Source organism: Choloepus didactylus, chromosome X, assembly GCF_015220235.1.
Source record: "Choloepus didactylus isolate mChoDid1 chromosome X, mChoDid1.pri, whole genome shotgun sequence".
Classification (NCBI taxonomy): Eukaryota; Metazoa; Chordata; class Mammalia; order Pilosa; family Megalonychidae; genus Choloepus; species Choloepus didactylus.
Genome location: NC_051334.1, coordinates 52,800,911 through 52,828,089, shown reverse-complemented (window position 1 = coordinate 52,828,089; position 27,179 = coordinate 52,800,911). Strand labels below are relative to the sequence as shown.

Here is a 27,179-nt window from a genome sequence, read left to right as displayed (position 1 = left end):
TGTTTTTACAACTGTTCCTGTAAGATTGAACTTATTTCAGAATAAAATTTATTATATATAAAAAAAAGAGATGGGAATGGAAAAAAAAAATCAGACCATGGATGAGAATCCTTTGGGAGAAAAATCATTAAAAATTTCCCTTAGTGTCTTCAGAAGAAACAGAGTCCAGGCCTTGAAGTCTCAAAAACTAATCCCAATTCTGATGCTCTTCTCTGGTATCCTAAAGTCCTTAGGGAAAGCAAGTCACTCATGGGCTGCTCTAATTAAGTCCTGAGTCCTGAGGTGGTTTCAAGCATACTGAAATCTCTGGGGTACTCAGAAGAGGTAAAAATTCTCCAGTCCTAGATGTCAGCTATCTGACCCACAGGGCATCTCTGGACTAAGAAAATTTCTGACTGAGTCGCAAGGCTCTGGCACAAATCAATTTGAAGGGCCTGTCATATGTATAGGCTCTTGGGGATTTCCATGATCTTATAATATCTTCTTTTCTACATAGTTGAACCTGATGAATGATTTGGTTTCTAGAGCTTTTTGTCATTTTATTGTGATGCTGTTGACATTGACTACACAGAGAATCTTATTAAAATATGTGTATTGCAGAAGTATAAAAGACACAGACCTGGTTCCCAGGATGAAGACTTTTAAGAATTAATTATGCTTGCCTGCTTACTACTGAACCCCTCCAGAAGTCTGTTCCAGGGGAAACTTTTGTTTGTTTGTTTTTATTTTTATTGGAATTTCTTTTAACAGATTGAGATATAATTTACATACCATACATTCACCCACTAAAAATATATAATTTAATGGTTTTCAGTATATTCAAAGAATTGTGCAACCATCATTTAAATCAGTTGAAGACTATTTTCATCATCCCAAAAAGATACCCTATACCCATTAGTAGCCTTTCCACATTCTCCCTGCCTCTAGGCCCTGGCAACAACTACTAATCTATTATCTGTCTCTCTATATTTGCTTATTCTGAACATTTCATATAAATGTAATCATATATGTGGTCTTTTGTGACTGGTTTCTTTCATTAAGCATATGTTTTTAATTTTAGCATATATAACTACTTCATTCCTTATTATGGCATTGTTTGGATATACCACATTTTGTTTTTCATTCATCATTGATGGGCACTTGGGTTGGTTACACCTTTGGGATATTATGAGTAATAATCATTATTGTACAAATTTTGTGTGGACATGTGTTTTCATTTCTCTTGGCTATATACCTAGGAGTTGGATTGCTGGGTCATATAACTCTAGGTTTAACTTTTTAAGTAACTGCCAGACTGTTTTCCAAAGTGGTTGCAGTATTTTATATTCTGACCAGCAGTTTATTAGTGTTTTATTTTATCTATATGCTTACCAACATTCGTTATGTGTCTTTTTTATTACAGCCATCCTAGTGGGTATAATTTAGATTTTCATTTCCACAATGGCTAATAATGTTGAACCTATTTTCATGTGCCCATTGGCCATTTTTATATTCCCTTGGATAACTGTGTATTCAGATACTTTGCCCATTTACTAATTGGGTTATTTGTCTTTTTATTATTAAATTGTGAGTACTTTATATATTCTGGAGGCTCCACCCTTACCAGATATATGACTTGTAAATATCTTTTTTCATTCAGTAGGTTGTATTTCACTTTCTTGTTAGTGTCCTTTGAAGCACAAAAATTCTTAATTCTGATGAAGTCCAATTCTTTTGCTTGTAGATATCTAGTTGTCCTAGCACCCTTTGTTGAAAAGTCTATTTTTCCCAATTCAAGTGTTTGGCACCCTTGTAAAAAATCAATGGATTGTAAATGTGAGAGTTTATTTCTGAACTCTCAATTCTATTCTACTGATCTATATGTCTATTCTTATGCTAGTACCACAATGTCTTGACTACTGTTACTTTGTAGTTTTGAAATTGGGACATGAGAGCCCTCCAACTTTGTTCTTCATCTTCAAGATTGTTTTGGCTCTTTTTGTTCCCTCGAGTTTCCATATGAATTTTAGGATCAACTTGTCAATTTCAACAAAGAGAACAGATGGGATCATGATAGGAATTTCACTGCATCTGTAGATCATTTTTGGGGAGTATTGCCGTCTTAACAATATTAAGTTTCCTGATCCATGTACATGAGATGTCTTCCTATTAATTTAGGTGTTATAGATTTCAGCTTACCAGCTTTACACTTCCTTGGTTAAATTTATTCTTAAGTATTTTATTCTTTTTGATGTTGTTGTAAATGGAACTGTTTTCTTAATTTCATTTTCAGATTGTTCCTTGCAAGTGCATACAAATGCAATTGAATTTTGTATATTGAAATTGTATCCCAGTGAACTTTGGGGGTCAGGTTTGCAATGCTGCAATTACATATGCCATGCAAGACAAATTGCATGTAAGTGCATTGGTTGCTCAGAAAAGTTAAGGGAGAAATGAAAGTTTTCAATCTTGACTTATCCAGAATAATTATTGCACAGTAATAATTTCTTTGGTCATAAATTGGAATGGAAGGTGAAAAGAAAATCAATATATGTGTTGCCTTACTATGGGCTAGCACTGTGCTAGGCATTTTAAACACATATTCGTATCTGAATTTCTCACCAATTCTGTAAATTAACATTATCTTCATTTTGCAAGTGAAAAGACTGAGGCTCAAAGGGAATGAGTCACCTGCCCAAGGTTGCATGGCCAGGATGTGGCTAAAAATGATCATTGAGACCAGTCATCTTTGCAGAGAGTTGCTCAGCTGCCCTGAGCTAGCCCACCACCACATACTCACAGGGCCTGGTACTGCCCTATTGTCTCAGCTGCAGCTCCAGTGCTGAGCAATGGCTACCGCAGCCTCTTCTCAGTTGCCTGACATGAGGACTACCTCCCTACCACACGTGTGCCAGAACTACAACCAGGACCTGAGACCTCCATCAACCACCGGATCAACCTGGAGGTGTACAGCTCTTATATCTACTTGTCAATGCCTTATTATTTTGACCATGATGTTGTGGTGTTGAAGAATTTTGCCAAATATTTTCTGCACCAATCTCAAGAGTAGAGGCAACAAGGTGAGAAACTTATGAAACTGCAGAATCAAGGAGGTGGCTGAATCTTCCTTTAGGATATCAAGAAAACAGAACATAATGAGTGGGATAATGAGCTTATGCAATGGAGCATGTGTTACATTTGGATTAAAAAGAGTAAATCAGTCACTTCTGGAACAGCACCAACAGGTCACTGACAAAAATGACCCTCAATTGTGTGATTTCATTGAGCCTCATTACCTGAATGAGCAGGTGAAATCCATCGAAGAATTGGGTGACTATGTAACAAACCTGTGCAAGATGGGGGCCCTGGAAAATGGCTTGGCAGATTATCTCTTTGACAAGCACACCCTGGGAAACAGTGATGACAATGGCTAAACCTTAGGCTGGCTTCTCGATAGCCATTGGGGGTGACTTTCACAGTCACAATGGCACTGCATGCATGTTGGGTTTACCTTTACCTTATCTATAAGTTGTATCAACAGCCACCAATTTGTTTCATTTGTACCATTCCTTCAAATAAAATAATTTGGTACCCCACCCCCTGAAAAATATCATTGATTACTCCAGGAAACCAGTTGGGCCTTCACAGAAAAACCAACTCATCATCTCACCATGTATTGTGTTGCCTTGATAATTCTGGTTTCCCCATCTCTGTTTCTGCAACTTCAAAAATCCACTTAAAAGACCTGCAAGACTAGTGATTAAAAACTACATAACATTATTGAAAGAAAATAAGAAACTCCAAAATTAGTGGGAAGACATCCCATGTTTATAGCTCAGAAAACTTTACATTGTTAAGATGGCACTACTTGTCAAAGTCTCAAAGTTATCTACATATTCAGCACAATCCCTATCAAAATCTCACATGACTTCTTTGCAGAAACTGACATTTGTCCCAAATCAACCATGCCCTTACATTGGCAAGGCCACTATGTAAGACTGTAGAAATTATGTACTCTGCAACTCCAGGAATCACCATTCATATGAACTATAAATTTAATGGTGCCACCTGAAGTTGTGTACTGTATATAACACACAGCCTCAAACTTCAGTTCTGACTCCTGGGACAAGAATTTCTGAGGCTGACTGCTATGAGTGACCCAAGTTAATTCCTGAGGATTCTGAAGGAAGTTAGTTTCCAAGGAAGCAGCAAAGAAAGTAATTTTCCCCAAATAACTCTTTACCTTGGCATTCAGATAATCATTGAGCTCCCCATATTATAATGTCTCTTATGTTACAACTTTTTAACTTCAATTTAGATAATGTATAATTAACATAGTTTTAAAGGTTATTTTACAAGGAAATAGGTCAACCCATAATCCCCCAACCTGAACACAACTGCTTTCTTTCTCCAGAGCCCTTTCCGATCTTTATTCATAGACACACACATTTTTTACAGAATTATAACTATAGTTTATATAAAATATGGTTCTAATTTTTGCATTTAACATTATTTCATAGAGACTAAAGTATGTTGCTCCATAGTTTCACTTATTATTTTAATGGATGCTCAGCATTCCTTCCTGTTGATGTACTACAAGGCCCTTAGTCCTCTCATTCTCTGAATGTAAGACAATTGGACTAATTACACATCAGCAACTTTGATATGGAAATGCCTACATATCAGACTCTGATCAAAGTTTTCTTTTCTTTCCAAAGTTTTTATCACCATCTACAGATACTATCTAATTTACTCATTTATTATGTTCATTGCTTTTTTCCCTCTATTTATATTTTTTCTACAATCTTATAGAGATATATTCACATAACGTACAGCCATCCACAGTGTACAATCAGTTGTTCATGGCATCATCACATAGTTGTACATTTATTACCACAGTCAGCACTTGAACATGTCGATTACTATAATAAAAAAGATAATAAAAATAAAAATAAAATGTCATAAAATACAATGTAATAGTAAGCATAGAAAACACCACCACTAGCAAGAATCTCATATCCCTCACTTATATCTCCCTCTCATACACATTTAGCTTTGGTATATTGCCTTTGTTACATTTAATGGAAGCATATTACAATGTTACTGTTGACCATAGACTCCAGTTTGCTTTGATTATGTTTTTTCCCAAATACCATCCCTTTTTTAACACTCCGCATGGTTGACATTCATTTGTTCTCCCACATGTGAGAACGTTTTTATATTTGTACATTTAGCAACAGTCAGTTTTGCCAAGTTATACAGTCCCAGTCTTCATCATCTATCTTTACCTCTGGTGTCATACACTCCCCTATCCCACCTCTTTCAGCTTTACTCACAGACATCTTTGTTCCATGTACTTACAATAGTATGCTACCTTTACACAGTATTATGCTATCTATTTATGGATCTATACAATCAATCCTGCTGAACATTTCTGTAGTCCTTGAGCACCAAATGCCTGATCTCTACCCTCTTTCTATCTCCTGGTAGCCTGTGTTATCAGCTTTTAACTCTCAAAGTTTGCTCATTACTGTTATTTCATATTATTGAGACCATACAGTATTTGTCCTCTTGTTTCTGGCTAACTTCATTCAAAATAATGTCCTCAAGGTTCATCCATGTTATTATATGTTCCATCTCTTGGTTCTATCTTACAGCTGCATAATATTCCATCATGTGTATATACCAGTTTGTTTATCCACTCATCCATTGATGGACATTTGGGATGTTTCCATCCCAGGCAATCATGAATAATGCTGCAATAAACACTGGTTTACAAATGTCCATTTGTGTCTCAGCTTTCAGTTCCTTTGAGTATATAGCCAGCAATGGAATAGCTGGGTTATATGGCAAATCTATACTTAGCTTCCTGAGGAACCTCCACACTGTCTTCCAGAGTGGTTGCACCATTCTACATTCCCACCAGCAATGAATAAGTGTGCCTCTTTTTCCATATCATCTCCAGCACTTATCATTTTCTGTTTTTTGGATAACAGCTATTCTGGTAGGTGTGAGGTGGTATCTCATTGTTGTTTTGATTTGCATTTCCCTAATAGCCAGTGAAGTTTAGCATTTTTTCATATGTTTTTGAGCCATTTCTATTTCCTCTTCAGAAAAGTGCCTGTCCATGACTTTTGCCCATTTTTAATTGGGTTGTTTGTCTTTCTGTCATTGAGTTGTAGGATAGCTTTATATATTTGGGATATTAAACCCTTATCTGATATGTGGTTTCCAAATATTGTCTCCCACACGACTGCCTTTTTACTTTTCTAACAAATTTCTTTTATGTACAAAAGTGTTTGATTTTGAGGAGACCCCATTTGTCTATTTGTTCTTTGGTTGCTCGTGCCTTGGCTGTAAGGTCTAGGAAACCACCTCCTATCACAAGATCTTTAAGATAATGCCCTATGTTTTCTTCTAAGAGTCTTATGGTCTTAGTGCTTATGGTTAGATCTTTAATACAATTAGAGTAAATTTTTCTATAAGGTGTGAGGTAGGAGATCTCTTTCATTCTTTTGGATATGGATATCCAGTTCTCCAAACACCATTTAATGAAGAGGCTGCTCTGTCCCAGTTGATTTGGCTTGACTGCCTTATCAAAGATAAATTGTCCAGAGATGCAAGAGTCTATTTCTAAACACTCAGTTCTATTCCATTGGTTGGTATCTCTGTCCTTATGCCAGCACCATGCTGTTATGAGCACTGTAGCTTTGTAATATGCTTCAAAGTCAGGTAGTGTGAGACCTCCCACTTTGTTCCTCTTTCTCAAGATATTTTTGGCTATTCAGGGCACCTTGCCCTTCCAAATAAATTCGTTTTGGATTTTCTATTTCTGCAAAGTAAGTTGTTGGGATTTTAGTTGGTGTTTCATTGAATCTATAAATCAGTTTAGATAGATTTGACATCTTAATCATATTTAGTCTTCCAATCCATGAACATGGTATGTTCTTCCATTTTTTTAGATCCTGTTCGATTTCTTTTAGAAGTTTCTTGTAAGTTTTTTTTTTGTATAGGTCTTTTGTGGCCTTCATTATTTTTATTCCTAAATACTTGATTCTTTTGGTTGCTATTGTAAGTGGAATTTTTTTATTTCTTCCTCTTGTTGCAAATTATTTGTGTATAAGAACACTACAGATTTTTGCATGTTGATCTTGCAGCCTGCCACTTTGCTGTATTCATTGATTAGCTTAGTTTTGCTGTAGATTTTTCTGGATTTTCTACATATGGAATCATGTCATCTGCAAACACTGAAAGTTTTACTTCTTCCTCTCCAATTTGGATGCCTTTTATTTCTTTTTCTTGCCTGATTGCTCTAGCTAGAACTTCCAGCACAATGTTGAATAACAATGGTAACAGTGGGCATCCCTATCTTGTTCTAGATCTTAGACAGAAAGCTTTCAGTCTCTCCCCATTGAGTACGATGTTAGCTGTGGGTTCTTCATATATTGCCTTTATCATATTGAGAAAATTCCCTTCTATTCTTGTCCTTTCAAGTGTTTTCATCAAGAAAGAATGTTGAATTTTGTCAAATGCCTTTTCTGCATCAATCAAGATGATCATGTGGTTCTTTTGCTTTGATTGATTGGTGTGGTGTATTACATTAATTGATTTTCTTATGTTGAACCAGCCTTGAATACCTGGAATAAACCCAACTTGGTCATGGTGATTAATTCTTTTAATGTGTTCCTGGATTTGATTTGTGAGTATTTTGTTGAGGATTTTTGCATCTATATTTATTAAAAAGATTGGTCTATAATTTTGTTTTTTTGTAGTATCTTTGTCTGATTTTGGTATTAGGGTGATGTTGGCGTCATAGAATGAGTTGGGTAGTTTTCTCTCCACTTCAATTTTTTTGTTATGTTTGAGCAGGATTGGTATTAATTCTTTCTTGAATGCTTTGTAGAATTCACATGTGAAGCCATCTGGTCCTGGGCTTTTCCTTCTTACGAGCTTTTTGATGACTGACTAAATCTGTTTGCCTGTGATTGGTTTGTTGAGGTCCTCTATTTCTTCTAGGGTCAATGTTGGTTGTTTATGCTTTTCTAGGAAGTTGTCCATTTCATGTAAGGTGTCCATTTTATTAGCATATAGTTGCTCATAGTATCTTCTCATTATCTCCTTTATTTCTTCAGGGTCAGTAGTTATATTTCCTTTCCCATTTCTGATTGCATTTATTTGCATCTGCTTCCTTTTTTTTTGTTGTTGTTAGCCTAGCTAGGGGTCCATCAATTTCATTGATTGTCTTAAAAAACCAACTTCTGGTTTTGTTGATTCTATTGTTTTCCTGTTCTCAGTTTCATTTATTTCTGCTCTGATCTTTGTTATTTCTTTCCTTCTATTTGCTTTGGGATTTATTTGCTGTCTTCTCTCTAGTTCCTCCAGTTGGACAGTTAATTCCTCATTTTTTGCTCTCTCTTCTCTTTTAATATAGGCATTTTAAGGCAATAAATTTCCCTCTCAGCACCACCTTTGCTGCATCCCATAAGTTTTGATATGTTGTGTTTTCATTGTCATTTGCCTCGAGGTATTTACTAATTTCTCTTGTAATTTCTTCCTTTACCCACTGGTTTTCTAAGAGTGTGTTGTTTAGTCTCCATATATTTGTGAAGTTTTCAATCTTCTGCCTGTTATTTATTTGCAACTTCATTCCATTATGATCTGAGATAGTGTTTTTTATAATATCAATATTTTTAAATTTGTTGAGGCTTGCCTTATGACCCAGCATGTGGTCTATCCTAGAAAATGTTCCATGAGCACTCGAGACGTATGTGTATCCTGCTGTTGTGGGATGTAGTGCTCTATAAAAGTCTGTCAAGTCTAGTTCATCTATCATACAGTTCACCATCTCAGTTTCCTTGTTGAGCCTCTGTTTAGACATTCTATCCATTGATGAGAGTGGTGTATTGAAGTCTTCAACTAATATTGTGGAGTTATCTACTTCTCCTTTCAGTATTCTCAGTGTCTGCCTCATGAATTTTGGGTCACTTTGGCTTGGTGCATAAGTGTTTATGATTGCTATGTTTTCTTGATGAATTGACCCTTTTATTAATATATAGTGTCCTTCTTTGTCTCTTTTAATTGTTTTAATTTTGAAGTCTACTTTGTCTGATATTAATATAGCTATTCCCACTTTTTTCTGGTTGTTTGCATGAAATATCTTTTTCCAACCTTTCACTTTCAGCCTATTTTTATCCCTGTTTCTTAGGTGAGTATCTTGTAGACAGCGTATAGATGGGTCCTGTTTTTTAATCCATTCTGCCAGTCTGTGTCTTTCTATTGGGGAGTTTAATCCATTAACATTTAGTGTTATTACTGTATGGGCAGTACTTTCTTCTACCATTTTGTCTTTCGGATTTTATATGACAGATCTTATTTTTTCCTCTCTCTCTTTTTACCCTTCCTGATAATCTTCATTTCTGCACTCTTTCCCAAACCTCTTTCTCCTGTCTTTTCCTATCAGCTTGTAGCACTCCCTTTAGTATTTCCTGTAGCACCAGTCTCATATTCATGAACTCTCTCAGTGTCTGTTTGTTTGAAAATATTTTAATCTCTCCCTCAGTTTTGAAGGACAGTTTTGCTGGATATAGAATTCTTGGTTGGAATTTCTTCTATTTCAGTATGTTAAATATATCATACCACTGTCTTCTTGCCTCCATGGTTTCTGCCAAGAAATCTGTGCATAGTCTTATACAGCTTCCCTTCTATGTGATGGATTGCTTTTCTCTTGCTGCTTTCAGAATTCTCTCTTGGTCTTTGACATTAGACAATCTGATCAGTAAGTGTCTTGTAGTAGGTCTACTGGGGTCTATTCTGTGTGGGGTGCGCTGTACTTCTTGAATCTCTAATTTTCTGTCCTTCATAAGAGTTGGGAAATTTTCAGTGATTATTTCTTCTATTATTCTTTCTGCCCCTTTCCCCCTCACTTCTCCCTCTGGGACACCCATAACATGTATGTTTGTGTGTTTCATGTTGTCACTCAGCTCCCTAAAACCTTGCTCATATTTTCCATTCTTTTCACCATCTGTTCTTTCATGTGTGTGAATTCAGATGTTTGGTCTTCCAATTCACTGATCCTTTCTTCTGCCTGTTCAAATCTACTGTTTATCCCTCTACTGTCTTTTTTATCTCCTCTGTGATGCCCTTCATTCCCATAAGTTCTGCCATTTGCTTTTTCAAGTTTCTGAAGTCTTCCTTATGGTCATCCAGTGTCGTCCTTATATCCTTCATCTCTTTTGCTATGTCTTCCCTCAGTTCATTGACTTGATTTTTGAATTGATTTAGGTTTGTTTGAAGATCTCCAATTAGTCTTCCTTCAGCGCATTGAATTGATTTAGCAATAATTGCTTCAACTCCTGTATCTCAGTTGAACTATTTGTTTGTTCCTTTGGCTGGTCCATATTTTCATGTTTCCTAGTATGACTCATTATCTTAAGCTGTCCAGGCATCTGACTTTGTTGATTAGTTTATTCTGGAGCTTGTTTTCACTATTTTACCTAGGATTTTCTTGTTGGTTGGTTTTGTTCTCTAACCTTTGGTGTTTAGTTCAGCTTTCTAGACCATTAACTTAGATTGTTTAGTTGATCAGAGATTTTCACCTCTTGTTTTTCTGTTTCTTGCCCTGCCTGTATGTAGCCTTTTTGTGTGGTGATCTCCTCAGATATTGTCAGCCCCAGTCAGGTTTTCCTAGTCCAGGGAGGCCCAGGTTTCAGGAGGAGGGTATGGAGTTTCCTTGAAAATGAGACCCTCCTGTGAGGCCTTTAGACTCTGTGTTTCTCCTATGCTGTCCAGCAGGTGGCACTTCCCAGCCCGCAGTTCCCCCACCAGTGTAAGGAGGCAGGGAGCCTTTAGTTCTCCAGGAGACCCTAACCCAGTCCAGGATGTGGCTGCCTGAAGCTAGTTAATGAATTCCAAACCCTGGGATCTGAGCTCCCAAAAGGGATGGAAATTTATGGTGTTTAGTGAACTTTCTCTGCCACCAGACTTATTGCTTTGTCTCTCAGTGCTATCTTATCTCTGCTCTTGCCTGGACACAAATTGCAATTTTTGAGGCTTTCTGTAGTGGGCGTCCTAGAGTAATTGTTTTAGAAAAAGAGAAAAAAATTTTAAAAAAAAGGAAGGGCCCAGTATGGACTATTTACAGTCTTTGCAGGTCTAATGGGCTACTGAAATGCTAAAAGACCAGGACTTGAGGGCAATTGAGGAGCAATCAAGAAAGCAGAGAAGCTGGCTTTTCAGACAAGGGCTCTCCCTCCCTGGATTTGCATATGTTTCTGATTCTGTTTGACCCCTGCCCTTCTCCATATTATGTTCACTTGGCTCCAAAAAGTCTCAGTTTTTATTTTGTTTTCTATTTTTTTTTGCAGTTTTGCTAGCCCTTTCTCCTCTCTGCTGGGCTGACTGCTCCCAGATTTTCTGGTTTCCCCTCTCAGTTTATCTGTGGTTGCAGTTTTCATCCTCCCTCCTGGTTCCCAGTACAGACAGCCCCTCCTCCCTTGGGATTGTGCCTGGCAGGGAAGGGCACAGGACCCCTGGCCATGAGAACTTACAGATTTCACTGATCTCAGCTGTTTCACATGTTCATGGGTGTTGTATGGAGTTTGTCCAAGCTCAAATTCCTCTGTGGTGTATGGTCCATGCAGTTCCTGGCTTTCTACAAACTGCCTCAGAGGAGTAACTACAACCTAGACTTCACCACTCTGCCATCTTGCCCCACCTCTGGCTCTGTGTTCATTGCTTTTTATTGGTTCCTACCACTTTGAAGTTAATCAACAAAGGCAATGTTCTTTGTATCATTTGTTTACTGATGTATCTCAGTTCCTAGAATAGTGACTGGCACACAGTAGATGTTCTATAAATATTTGTCAAATAAATGAATTTTAAATAATTACCTTAGGCTCAATTCCTAGCACTGAGATAGCTAAATCAAAGTGAATTAATGTTTTTAATGCAATTTTATTGAGATATATTCACATCCAGATAATCATCCAAAGTATACAATGGTTCACAGTATCATCATAAGATTGTGCATTCATCACAATTTTTGAACATTTTCATTACTCCCCCAAAATAAAATAAGAATAAAATTAAAAAGAACTCCCAAAACATCCTATACCCCTTATCCCCCCAAATTATTTATTTTTGTGTTTGTTTTCTTACTCATCTTACTCACTTGGATAAAGGGAGTGTCAGTTGCAAAGTTTTTGCAACTACATAGCCACACCTTAACAGCTATATAGTTATACAAATATCTTCAAGAATCAAGGCTACTGGATTTCAGTTCATCAGTTTCAGTTCTAGCTATTCCAAAACACTAAAAACTACAAAGTGATATCTATATAATGCATAAGACTAACCTCCAGAATTACCTGTTGACTCTATTGGAAAACTCTCAGCCACTGAAACTATATTTTGTTTCATTTCTCTTCCCCCTTTGGATCCAAGAAGGCTTTCTCAGTCCCACAATGCTAGTGACAGGCTGATCACCAGGAGTCATGTCCCATGTTGCCAGGGAGATTTACACCCCTGGTAGTCATGTCCAGGTAGGGGGCAGGGCAGTGAGTTTACATGCAGTGTTGGCGTAGAGAGAGAGGCCACATCTGAGAAACAAAAAAGGTTCTCTGGGGGTGACTCAGGCATAATTATAAGTAGGCTTAGCTTCTCTTCTGCAGGGATACATTTCATAAGTGCTAGCCCCTAGATCAAGGGCTTGGCCTATTAAATTGGCAGTATCCAATGCTTGCGAGAATATCAGGAATTCCCCAGATAGGGAAGTTTAATATTTCCTCATTTTTCCCCAGTCCCTCAAGGGGGCTTTGCAAATACATTTTTATTCTCTATCCAAATTACTCTGTGGTTAATTGGGGCTTCACACTAATGTGTACAAACCAACAAGATCTCAGTCTCTATTCAAGGTTCCATGTAATTATGGTGTTAAACAAACTGACCATACGAGTTAAATTAGATAGTGCACTACAGAAGATATAAATTTTATGCCAAATAAACAATTCTTCCTTTGGTCTCACACAGAAGTTAAAGTTTTAAAACACCATCAATATCATCATTTACCCTTTAGTCTGTTTTGCCTTATTCCTCCTCAGATCAGCTTCATTGATATCTCTAAATAAATTCTGATCTTTTTCAGCTTTTTTTTAACAGTTTTTGTATGAGGTAAAGCTGACTTTCATAGCTGCAGGACTCTAGGACTGAGACTCAGGTGTCACATAGATACCAGAATTTCTAGGGAATGACCAGTTTGTACACAAAGAGCATAGCTTCTCAGAATTTAGAAATAACCATAACAACTCAGGAATAGGTGACTTCTGTAAGAGCTTACAATCTAGGAACCTTTACAATAAGCCTTCCTCTGATAACTCATGCTCTCAATTTCAATTCTCAGTGTTTGCCCATTATATTTAGTCCATATTAGTGAGATTTTATAACATTAGCCTTTTTGTTTCTGGCTTACTTCACTCAACATACTGTACTCAAGATACATTCATTTAGTTGCATGCCTCACAAATTCATTCCTTCTTGCAGCTGCTCAATATTCCATTGTACATACACAGCAGTTCACCCTTCCATTCATCAGTCAGGTTACCCTTAGGCAACCTACATCCATTTCAAATCATGAATACAGCCAACATAAATACCAGTGTGCAAATGTCCATTTGTGTCCCTGCTTTAACTTCCTCCAAGTATATACCTAATAATGGGGCTGCAGGATCATATGGCAAACCTATACTTGGCCTCCTGTGGAACCATCACACTGACCTCCAGATGGGCTGCCCATTCTACTTCCCTACCAACAGTGAATAGGTACACCCCTTTCTCCACATTTTCTCAAGCACTTATATCTTTCTGTTTATTTTTTGGCAATTTATTTATTTTTAATTCAATTTTATTGAGATATTTTCATAAACCATACAGTCATCCATAGTGTACAATCAATTGTTCAAAGTACCATTATATAGTTGTGCATTCCTCACCACAAACAATTTTTGAAGATTTTCATTACCACACAAAAAAGAATAAGAATAAAAATTAAAGTAAAAAAGAACACTCAAAACATCCCATAACCACATCCCTCCCTATTATTCATTTACTTTTGTTGTTGTTGTTGTTTGTGTTTTTTTAATTCAGTTTTATTGAAATATATTCACATACCATCTACCATTTTGTCTTTTGATATAGGATGTATATTTGTCTTATATGTCCTATCTTATTTTATTTTATTTTTATTTTTTATTTTATTTTTTCCTCTCTCTCATTTTACCCTTATGGATAGTCTTCGTTTCTATTCTCTTCTCCAAACCTCTCTCTCCTGTCTTTCCCTATCTGCCTATAATGCTCACTTTAGTATTTCTTGTAAAGCAGGTCTCTTGTTCACAAACTCAGCACCTGATTGTCTGAAAATATTTTAATCTCTCCCACAATTTTGAAGGACAACTTTTCCAGATATATAATTCCTGGTAGTCAGTTTTTCTCTTTCAGTATCTTAAATATATCATACCACTGCCTTCTTACCTCTATGGTTTCTGCTGAGAAATCCATATCTAGTCTTATTGAGCTTCCCTTGTATGTGATAGATTGCATTTCTCTTGCTGCTTTCAGAATTCTATCTTTGTCTTTTACATTTGACAATCTGATTAGTAAATGTCTTGGAGTATATCTATCTGGGTCTATTCTGTTTAAGGCATGCTGCACTTCTTGGACCTGTAATTTTGTCTTTTGTAAGAGATGGACAATTTTCAGTGATTGTTTCCTCCATTACTCTTTCTGCTCCCTTTCCCTTCTCTTCTCCTGTGACACCCATAACATGTATGTTTGTGTGCTTCATGTTTTCATTCAATTCCCTGAGACCCTGCTCATATTTTCCCATTCTTTGCCCTATCTGTTTCTTTATGTGTAGGATTTCACATGTGCTGTCCTCTAGATCACTAATCCTTTCTTCTGTCTCTTAAAATCTGCTGTTTTAAGTCTCCATTGTGTTTTTTTATCTCTTCTACTGTGCCTTTCATTCCCATAATTCCTGTCAATTGTTTTTTCAAACTTTTGGGTTCTTTCTTATGTTTGTCCAATGTCATCTTTATATCTTTCATCACTTTTGCCATATCTTCCCTGAATTCATTGATTTGATTTTTGAATTGATTAAGCATGTTTGTTTGAATATTTTTAATTAGTTGTTTCAACTCCTGTATCTTGTTTGAAGTGTTAGTTTCTTCCTTTGACTGGGCCATATCTTTGTTTTTCCTAGTATGGCTCATAATTTTTTGTTGGTGTCTAGGCAACTGGTTATCTTGATTAGTTTATTCTAGAGGTCATTTTCACTCTTTTACCTAGGGTTTTCTTGTTGGTTAGCTTTGTTCTGTATCTGTTCTTTGGCACTCAGTTCAATTTATTCTAGACCTCTAGCATAATTTCTGTTTAACTGATCAGAATTTTTCAGCTCTTGTTATTCTGTTTCCCTTCCTATATAGAACCATTTTTTGTGTGTGGATGGCCTACCTATACATGATCAACCCCAAACAGACTTTCCCAGACCAGACAGGCCCAGGTCTCAGGAGAAGGGTGTTATCTGTATCAAGTTTCCCTGGGGTGAGACCCAGAAGATTGTCAGACTTTCTTGTGAGGCCACTAGAGTCTGTGCTTCTCCTCTCCTGCCCAGCAGGTGGCACTTGTTAGCCTGCAGCTCCCACTTGTGTTAATATTTGTGGTGCCTTGGTGCCTTTAATTCTCAGCAGACCCTGTCCCTACCAGGGTTGTGGTTTGGACCAAGGTGAGTCAGAAGTCAAGTTTAAGCTGTTTCTGTTTTTTTTTTCTTCCAGCCCCTGGGATATTAATTCTCTGAAGGAGGGCTGCCACTTGAGCTGGGTTCCTCACAACCTCTTTTCTTGGGAAGGATACACCTTTTAGTGAATTATCTCCCTCACTTGACTTCTTATTTTGTCTCTCAGACCTATTGTAATTCCACCCTTGCCTGGGTCAGTGCTGACAATTGAAAGTGCCTGTGGCTTTTTCTAATGAGCTACTTAGAGCAGTTTAAAAAAAGAGAGAAAAAATCCCCTTTTCAGAGCCAGTCCCCAGGCTTAAAGGTTTGTGAGTCAAGGGCTGGAGGTGGTACCTGGCTTTATGTGTCCCTTTTCTTGGGGCACAGCCCTGTTCCAGTCTTCTGGGCTTGGCCAACTCCAAAAGTGTCTTTTATTTTATTTACTTTTTTGTTTTATTTTATTATTTTATTTTATTTTATTTTATTTCTGTCAGCTGTACCTTCTCTCTGCAAAGGGATACCTCAGGGTTCCTATCCAGCTTGCTCCAGGTTTATGTGTGCTCATGGCTTGTATTCAGTAGTACAAAGTTGTTAAATAAAACCATGATTGGAGCCTGGTTGAGCTACCTTCATTTGCTCCCAGCAGAGACCACTTCCTTTTCCCATGGGGAAGTGTTCCATCTTAGCCTGCTGTGCCAGTGGGAGAGGGGTGCCAGCTTCTCAGTTTGGGGGTTTTACTTACAGTTCTATGCTGTGGTCTCGGCCCTTTCACCCATTCTAGGCTGGTGTATGATGTGTCTGGTCACAGATGTCCCCCAAACAGTTGTTCCAGACTATTTGCTAGTTATTCTTGGCTGTTTAGTAGCTGCTCTAGAGGACTAACTGAATCTCACACCTCCCTACACCACCATTTTGCCCCACCTCCTATCATTGGTTTTTGAGCAAGAAATCACAGCAGGATTTTCTTCCAATTCTGTACCAGCAAAATGAACCTTCAATCAGCATCAGGAACACATGATGATAGAGGCAGTATACTGGGGTCTCTCTCACCTACAGATCCACAGCCCATGTTCAGCACCTTAATTTGTACACAATCACCATATCTTTTAAAGATAAAACTGATTAGTCACAAGAGAGAACAACAATTTCCTTGTTGAACATAAGAGTTTGAAGTTAACTCAGGCTGAGAGCAGATATACCATACATCATTTGAAAGCTATTTTTGGAAAATGGGGACTGACCAACACAAATTACAGGAACCACAAATATTGCTGTTCCAATATTTTTGTGCTGACAAATCATATAGACTTCAGAGGATTTTTCATGCAGAAATGGACCTTGGCACATCCTTGGAAACTCAGGGTACAGTCTTTGTATGAAAATAGTGATCTATCTAGAGAGAAAGATTACTGCCACACACATCCCCAATGGCTGCCATCATATTCCCATGCTTGCCACACTGTTTGTCACAAGCAAACATATGAACTCCATGAGATCTGGAAACTTCAATGAGGTAACAGCAGGAATGGAGAAAAAGCACTGGATAACAAAGGACTAGCACTGATATTATTTTCTGCTAGGCCCTTCACATCCATTTACTGCTCACCACTACCCTATGAGTTGGGTACTATTGTTTTCCCCCATTTTAAATATTAATAAATTAAGGCACAGAGATATAAAGAAACTTGTCCAAGGTAATGAAGTGCAAGAACAGGGTTTAAAACTCAAATATTCCTGACTTAAAAGTCATACTTTTTCCTTGATACCATGATTACATCACAATGCCACTCATGGGTGATGCATTTCTTATCCCAATTCTGATCTTGAGTGGCTTAGAGATCCTAAGTAATTCCCTTCTCCTTTTGGTACTTCAATTTCTTCCCACCTATGTAATGAGGGAATTGGACTGGTTGATGTCTAAGGGCCCTTTTTGGTGTCTGATTCCATCTGGTTATCATGGCATCCTCTGAGGGAAGTTGAGCGCATATCTCCATTTTATGAAATGAAGAAATGGGAGTTCAGAGAGATTTGGGTCTTTTGTACGGTCATATAGCTAGTTTGTGGGAAAGTCAGAACTTAATCCTAGGTTTCTGGTCTTCTAGATTAAAGCACATGAGGCCACCTAAGGCAATGTCTCTCCTATTTCCTCTCCTCATTATGGTAAAATCTCCCATTCCCATAAACCAGGGTTCATTTAATAAAATGTTTATATATTATAGTGTGACTTGAAACACCTCACATATTTTCTCTGAATCTAAAAATGCTACCAGTTAGAGGTATGTTCCTGTTGTCCCAAGGGTGGCATAACCCATTAACTCACACCTTTTTCCAAGGATATTTGTTGGGAAGAATTGACATCTAATACACATTAAGAATCTGCCATGTATACAAGACCCTGGACATTATTTCCATATCTTCAAAGCTTGTTTAAAAATCAGAATCTCTGGAGAATTTGTTAAAAATACAGATTCCTACAATGCACTGAGAACTACTGATTTAGAATAAGAATATGAATTTTAATTGAGTGCTCACAGATAATGGATCTTCACCATGAGCTAAGGCTGATTTTTAATCACTATGGCTGACTAGTTGGTTTTTGATCAGTGAATGTTCTGATTTGTTGGTGCCTATACCATACTAGTTGTTAAATATTTTGAATACCATCCAACAAGATAAGGATAGATATGTCCATTTAACAGAAGAGGAACTAATACCCCAAGAAGCTCAATAGGTTTCCCCATATCACACAGATATCAAATAGGTAGTGGGGCCATGCTCATTCTCCTACAACCTCGGTAAGTTGATACCGACAAAGAAAGTAAGCCACAGGGCATTTTGGAGAAAGGACAGCTCTGGCAGAGGGGTATGAGCTCCAGAGACAAAGTAGTCACCACAATACTGGGCCTAGTCCTGCTTGTACTTGGGCTTTTCTCCCTCTACTTCACATATCCAGAACCTCCAGACTCAGTGGCTAAGCCAGATCAAAATACAGTATCTGTTATACTGGACCATGCTTTCTGTTGCTAGGAGAGCCCTGGTAATTGCTGAAGTTAGGAGCTGTATCTTAGCAAAGGCACAGCTCAGAATTTTGCCTCCAAATTTCCCCCAAAATAAGAGATTTCCTATCTTTATCACAACTTTGTCATACAACACTTTCCTCATTTATAAAATGAGATAATAATAGTATCTATCTCTTAGGGGTTTTATTAGGATGAAATCAAATTAATATGTGCAAAGCACTTAGAACAGTGCCTTGTATATGATAAGCACCACATAAATGTTAGCTACTATTGTTATTGTTATTATTGTTACTGTTATTGTTATTGTTAGCATCCTAGGTAGAACATACTGCAAAAGTATGAAGTGATAAAGTTCATATTCAAGTCCTCTTTTGATACAGACTTGTTCACAAGCTACAGGGGCAGAACTGATGGGTAGCTTGGAGAACTTTAACCCCTCTTTTCTCTACCATCATCAGTTTCTCCAAATAAATATATCACATGAATAAAACAGTATTCCAGTCATATTAAAACAGGACAAGCAAGTCCCCTGGCATGCACCCACCCCTTATCACTCCTTTTACCCCATTACCACTCTCCTACAGAGAAAGTCCAGAGCCTCCACAACTGTTCACCCAAAGACTCTACATTACCCACATAAACTGGACCTATCCTCTCCTATCTTTCCTTCTCCTTACCAAAACCCTGTGAATTGACACTATCTTCAGAAATCAAGACCCAAAATGTTAAATGGAATTTTCAATGTCCGACAGATAATAAACAGAGAAGCGGGGATTTAAACCCAGATATATAGGAGTCCAATCCCATGATCTGCCCACTGTACCACATGATTCTTTGCAGGATGCCTATTGCTTCAAATAGCTGAACTGGTAAATCCTGGCTTATAAGGGATTTGCATTTCTCAAGGGGAATCATGGAGATGCAAAAGACATGAATCAAAATGAAGGAATTTCTTTTAATTAAATTTTAATTTTCTTAGGTTATAGAAGAAATCATGAAAAAGATGAATTCAAGAAATGGACAAAAAAAGGACACCTTCAAGAATTTTCCAGTTACCTTTATCTTTATCATAAATAATTATAGGATGTATCTTGGTACTGTCATACAGGAATTAATTTCTATGATTGGAATGTTTAAGTAGTGTTGCAAGCTAGTGGGTGGGGGGAGCTTTGGAGGCAGCAGGTTTTTCAAGGATGCCCCCAAAGCACACCATTGTGTAAAGTCTAGACCTTAAACTGAAGGCAGTCATCTTATTGACAAGCCAACTCAGGTGGAGGCAGAAGGTTAGGGAAGTCTCCTTATAACCCTCAGTTGTGGAGGAGTGACAGTAGAGACTACTAGAAGTTCTAGTTTGTTAAAGTTGGGTCCCTGTAATGCTCTCTCTTTCTAGGCATGCACTCAGCCAGGCTGCAGAGAACTTAAAAGTACTTTGAATTACCTTGTGACTTGCCACATATTAGCTAAGCTGTCAATGCAGAAAATCATAAAGTAATTATGAGTGCTTTCACCATCATCCTAATTAGGCAATAGCTAGAATAAGTCATTGAATAAAACATCAGTACTTTCCAAGCTCTCTGTAGCATACTGAGAAGGTTAATTATCCACTGAATGCAAAGAGCCACCAAGCAGAGGTAGCCTCAAGTAGCTGGTATGGTGGGGAAGGGCTTTAGAATACACACTGCTTTTACATTTTTGGCATTTTATAGATAAAGAAACATAACTAAATGTTTTAAATATGTAAATTCAGTTACAAAAAAAATGTCCCCCATAGCTGCCCTTCTCCATGCCCCACAAATGCTGCTGCTGAGAAAACTTTGCCAATACTGAAGGCACCCCAAAGCATCTATTTACCCTTCCCACTTACCAGTTCAAAAGTACAACCAAAAAAAAAACAGCTTTGTAGTGAAAAATATGATCACATGCAAACACCGCTTGTGTGATACAGCCCTCTGCTTAAAGCTTTAAAATTGTTCTCTTTTGCCCACCAAATTGTCTAAATTCTGTAGTTTCTCAACCTTGGAAATAAGGTATTTCATTGTTTCATAAATTATTTCTCTTCTATTTCCAATCTAACAAATTTCCTTTATGAGATTCATTGTCTTCTTATAGAATTGAAACTTGATGCCTTTGGGTTTAAACATTTTAAATTTTATCTACAAGTACAACCCCAATGTTCTACTTCAGGTTATAGTTTGTAGTTTTTCTGAGACACAGATTTGAATTAGCATCACTGTGGAAGCTGATGTGTAGTACCTAGACTCTGAAATACTCAGGGCACCTAATTTGTCCTCTAGCATCCACATAGTAATACAGCTCTACTATTCTCTTTTAACATACTATATTAATGCATCCTCTGCAAAATTCAATGGCATACATATTACTATACTTATTTTAAAAATGAGGCAAATGAACAAATTAAATATGATGCATTCATTGAAAAATATTTATAGAGTGCCTGTTCTGGATATTGGGGATGCAGCAATGCACAAAATAGCCATTCTTCAGCTTATATTGTTAAGGGGGAAAGATGAAAATAATCAAGTAATCCAATAAACAAAATGATTGCAATGAGTAAACACTTTATGAAAAGACAACATGCAAAGTCTTAAAACAAACAAAAGGATAAGAAAATGACAAGGTGCACAAAGACAAATATATAATTCCAGAGTAAAGTAAAAGAGATGCCAAAAGAATGGCTGGATGCAAACTGTTACACTACAACCCACAAAAGCACCCAGTTCAGTGAAGAAGCTCTTGAGTTGATGTTGTTGAAGTACATTTAATGAAACAAAATGACATAAAGCCCTACCAAACATAACTTTTAAAAATATAAATTTTTATATTTTTATAATTTTTAAATTTATGGTTTGAAAATGTACATGTAGAAGTAAGATGGGAAGGATATTCATTAAACAAATAGCTTTCAGCATCTACTATGTGTAAAGTGTTTTTCAGGGAACACTAAAATTACAGCTGTAAACAAAACTCCTCCCCTTAGAGAACTGACATTTCAGTGGGAAATGGAAAACAAACAAGTGAACAAATACATGGATTAGAAAATTTTAGAATGTGGTAAGTGCTTTGAAGACAATAGAACAAAGTGATGCAGAGGATAAGGCTACTTTATATTAAGTGGTCTTAAAAGGACTATCTGAGATGATGACATTGGATCTGGAACCTAAATAAGATGTAAGTGGTCAACCACAGAAAGATCTTGGAAATAGCATATGAGGATGACAGAACAAGAAGTACAAATTTCTAAGGAGGAATTGAATTTGTCACACACTGAGGTGCATAGGACTGGAATGGTGTGAGTGGAGGCAGGGGGGTCAAATCATGTGAAAATAGGTTTTGTAAGCCTCATGGAATTGGTTTTATTTTAAGTAAAATGGGAAGCCCACTGAGGGGTTTTAAAATAGGGAGCGAAATAATCTGACTTAGCGTTTTAAGGACCACTCCAGTTGCTATGTAGAGAATGATTGGTGAGAAGGGTTAAAGAAGAAACAGGGAGACCAGTAAAAAATCTGTTGCAGGAATTCTGGTTATGGATGAGATGGTGTAAGCATGCTTCACCCTGTCTGTCCCATTGAATACAACTATAAAGCCTAGAAAGAATTCATGGGCAGTTATTAGAGGTCTCTGAAAAGTAAACAGCAGCCAAGCAGATAAAGAAAGTATACAAGAAGTAGAATTACCATGGCATCAGCAATGAGTTTACCTTTTTTTTTTTTTTTTTTTTTTTTACCTCTCATTCCCCTTTGGTATTCCCTAGCCTAAACTCAATACATCTTGAAACATGGAAGTGGGCTCTGTAGTATATACAGAAAGAGCTTTAGGAGAAGCCCTCTAGTACTGCCTCAAGAATGAGTAAAGGGGCCTCCTAATGCTCAGAGAGAGGGAAGAACTCCCCTCCCAACTGTTTTCACTTTTATTGTACCCTCATGCCCCAGACCCCAGAAAATCCTATCATGGAGATGGTGAAACATCAAGAGCCAAAACTTTGATGGAAGGAAATCTATACTGCCTATTTGATGGAGCTGCAGTTCCAAGATGGTAGACCACCACCTAGGACCCAGACTGGCTATTGAATGGTACAGTTTCAGGACAGATTTGAATAGTATTATGAAGGCTATAAAACTTAGCTGACTTTAGAACCGCAACTAACAGAAGTTGCATTGGAACTTGGTGTCAGAAGTTAACCAGGTTGATTGCCCACAAAAATAAAGCATCAAAATTCCCCATAGTTTAAAAGAGACTCAGAGTCTCAGAAGTAATATTCAAAATGACAAAATAAACTCTCAGAAAACTAGACATATGAAGAGTCATGTAAATTTCAATTCACATGAAAATGGAAACAAAAACAAAGATGTCACAAATATTGTTGGAATCATCTGACAAAACAGCTATTATAAAAATGTTTCATCAATAGTGAAATAAGTATTGCAAAAAAATGTTAAAATACAGTCTCAGTGTGGTAGAGACTTTAATGTGCCCCATGATCTCCACCTCCTGCTATTTATGTTTTTGTGTAATCTCACCTTGAGTGTGGTCTGGAACTGTGACTGTTTCTAACCAGTATAACAAGGCAAAAAAGATGGAATATGACACTGGTGATGCTGTTATAGTCAATGGAAAAGGTGATGCCATGCTACTCCTGTGATTGTGGAGACATCTATACATTATATAAAACTCCATCTTGCTAGAATAATTTCTCTCTTTCTCCCCCCCTGGCTTTGGAGAAGCAAGCTTCCATGTTATAAGAAAGTCTATGGAAAGGGCCACATATCAAGGAAATTCAGGTGGCCTAATGGAGTTGAGTGAAACCTCCAACTGGCAATCAGCAATAATCAGGGGCTCTCAGTCTTACAGACACAAGGAAATACATTCTGACAACCAATTGAGAGAATTTGGAAGAACATAAATCACCAGTCAAGCCTTCTGATGAGAACTGATCCCTGGCCAACACCTTGCTTATAGCTAAGCCAAGGATCCAGTTAAGCTGTACTCATATTTCTGACTGACAGAATATATAAGATAATAAATTTGTGTTCTTTCAAGACACTATGTTTGTAATAATTTGTTACAGAGAAATAGATACATAATACACTCATTAAAGATATAGAAACTGTAAATAAAACTCAAATGGAAATTATAAATCTGAAAAAGACAATAAATGAAACTTAAAAAAATCATCATACTAGATGGACTCAATAGCAGAATGTAGATGACAGAGGAGGTGCTCAGTGAACTTTTATATCAATCAATAGTAGAAATTATGCTATCTGAACAACAAAGAGGAAAAAATGGAGAAATGACTAATAGAGCTTTAGGGACCTGTGGATCATTGAAAAATGGTAAAAACTTGTATCATGAAAGCCCCCAGAAGAAGAGAGAGAGTGTGCTGCTGAAAAACCTATTTGAAAATGTAATGGCAGAAAACATCCTAAGTTTGGTAAAGATATATGCCTACAGATACAAGAAGATACAAGAAGCTGAGCAAACCCCAAACAAGATAACCTGAAAGCAATTCATACTCAAAAACATCCTAATTGCTGAAAAATAGACACAAAGAAAAAATTCTTGAAAATAGTTAGAGAGATATGAATCACTACATATAGGGGAACAATGATTTAAATGACATTGGATTTCATATCAGAAACTATGGGTTCCAGAAAGAAGCAGCACAACACTTTTTAAGTGCAGAAAGAAAAGATATGTCAATTCAAATTCTATATCCAGTGAAAATAATAATCAGGAAAAATGTTTTTTGGGCCCAGTCCCAGTTCTTGTAGAGCACAGGCAGGGGCCACAGTGAGAAAAAAAAAAAAACTCACCATGCACAGAAGCAGACATGAGTTTATTGGGACTTGCAAATAGGAGAAGTTTTCTGGTGATGGCCAGCTGGCTGTTTAGTGCTCCGTAAAGGGTACAGAAATTTACAAGGCAATATATGATTTCAAAACAAAGACATTCCATATAATATGAGGATGTCAGGCCTTTAGTATAATCTAAAGGGGCCTAAGACCTGATGTTTTACTAAGGTTAGTGTTTAAGACTAAAAAACAATCAATGTTTTTTACATCTGTAATTACTTCCTTCCCCACCAGGGAGATTGTTTACTTTCTTGATCTTTGTCCTTGGCTAAAGTAGGTCTTTTATGAGCTTTTCGGAGGGGTCCTGGGCATCAGGCCAACATATTCCACCCCCTTTCCCCCATAACAGGCTGCACTGATCATAGGACAGACATTGCCTCCATATAAAACAAAAACAATATAAAAGACAACACAATAGTAATAATCCAACACATACAGCAAATAATCTTATAGAGAAATGCCACCAAGGCTAAGTAAGAGAATTAAACCAAGTGGAAAGGGGGTCAGTAGATCATTGATCAATACTGTGTATGTGCTCTTGCATATGATGTGACCCCACCCATTCAAGGTGGGTCTTAATCATCTTTACTGTAGTCCTTTATGAGAAGATAAAAGGCAGAGACATTTTGGAGAGAGCTCAGAGACAGAAATGCCCTGGGAGGAACAAGCAAGGACACACAGAAGCCCAGAGACATTTTGGAAAGAAGGCCCAGAAGATGTTGCCATGTGCCTTCTTATGTGACAGAGGAACCCTGGATGCTATCGGTCATTCTTCAGAGTCATTCCCCAGAGTCATTCTCCACAGTTTCTGGATGCCTTAATTTGGACATTTTCATGGCTGTAGAAATTTAAATTTGTAACCTAATAAATTTCCATTGAAAAAGCCAATCCATTTCTGGTAACTTGTATTTTGGCAGCTTTAGTAAACTGGAATACCTCACAAGGGTCTCATTATGAGATGGTAATTGGATTTCAGTCCTAAAAAGGAAAGTCTCACTCCAGATTTGTCAGTGCGTTGAATTTTGCCAAGTCAACAGGGCATTCCACATAGTTCAGGTAGCAGGAGCTATGGTTCAGGGAAGGCCAGTAGAACCCAAAGACAGCAAATCTGTGCAAATCCAACATTGAATTCCATTGTGGGCATGGGTGCAAATCCAACATTGAATTCCATTGTCAGCATGGTTTACCCCTGAAGCTCACTGTAGAAAGGTGTTTGCCAGGGTGCTATGGACACAAAGAAACATGGTTATAGGGAACAGTAAGGGGTAAATATTATTGATCTAGTAACACACATGCTAAAGTCCCATTGGTAGATAGTAAGGTACCAGACAGAGGCATACTGTGGGGAGGTTCTAAGTACCAGATACTCTGCCCCTGTAACACTTGAGAGTCCTTCACAATGATATTAATCATTAGTCTAGGCATAAGAAGTATCCACATAGTTATACATAAGGTTAGCATGGGAATAGGGGAAACTGGATTGGTGATAAAAATTTTAACAGGCTTTTTTAAAATAAATGATTGTCAGATTACAATATTTTGTAACTCCTATTCTTCAAGGGCTTAAGATTCCCAACCAGCATGGATGCATAGGCCAGCACCAAGTCCAGAGGACCTCATTTTCCCCTGTTTCTATGGTCTGAGGCATAGGCAACACAAAATTATTATCATTCCCCCTTTTAGGCTGCTGTAAAGTGGCTGGTCCTTGAATTTGTACTCTCAGTGCCTGCATCAGTCCTGCCATTAGCATTTCAATGGGAGCTGGGGATGCAGCTCAGGATGTGCAGTTTAGGCAGGTTAGAGCCTGACATATCATTTTAATTCATTGTTGTAGGGATTTATTATCTTTTTTCAACTGTTCTTTTAAGAGGCCATTCCTTCTCTCTATAAGGCAGGCACCTGTGGAGACATAGAGTAGATGAAAAGTCCACATGAGATCATAGTCCATAGTCCATGCTTGGGTCATTTGTCCAGTGAAAAGGATTCCCTGATCACTGTCTATTTGTGTAGAACATGCTTAATCTTTCTAGACAGCATATAGTGGCTTTCTGATTAGCTTTCCCCACTGGGAAAGCTACCAGAAGCCCCATGGCAGTATCTACTGCCATGAATGCATACCTTGCCCCTTCTGAGAGTGGAAGAGGACTGATGTAATCCACTTGCCACTGGGTCACTGGAGCCTGTGGTCAGCTGATGTGTCCCATCTGATGGGGCAATTGGCATGGTTGTTGCGGGTAGCACAACCAGCACTCCTGTGTCATGTCTGTAAGTTGTTAGCACATGATAGGTAGCTGGAACTGCTGGGCTAAATGCCATAAGATTTGATACCCTCAGTGTCCACTCTTTAAATGAAGCCACTTGGCTGTTTCTCAAGTTTCAGTAATGTGGCTCTGGACTTGAGCAAGGGAGTCTGCCTTAATGTTCCTTGGTAGCATGTTAGGAGAGTTGGCAGGTACATGATAGTTACCTTTCATTGCTGGCAGGCATCCCAGATGTCTTCTCATAGCTCTCATTTCCATAGAGGGTGACCTATGACTGTCC

General features: G+C 37.6%; 1 pseudogene; it reads left to right on the top strand.

Moving 5' to 3' along the window:
- Positions 1 to 2,828: 2,828 nt before the first annotated feature.
- On the top strand, positions 2,829 to 3,413 carry LOC119522139 (annotated as a pseudogene).
- Positions 3,414 to 27,179: the final 23,766 nt, after the last annotated feature.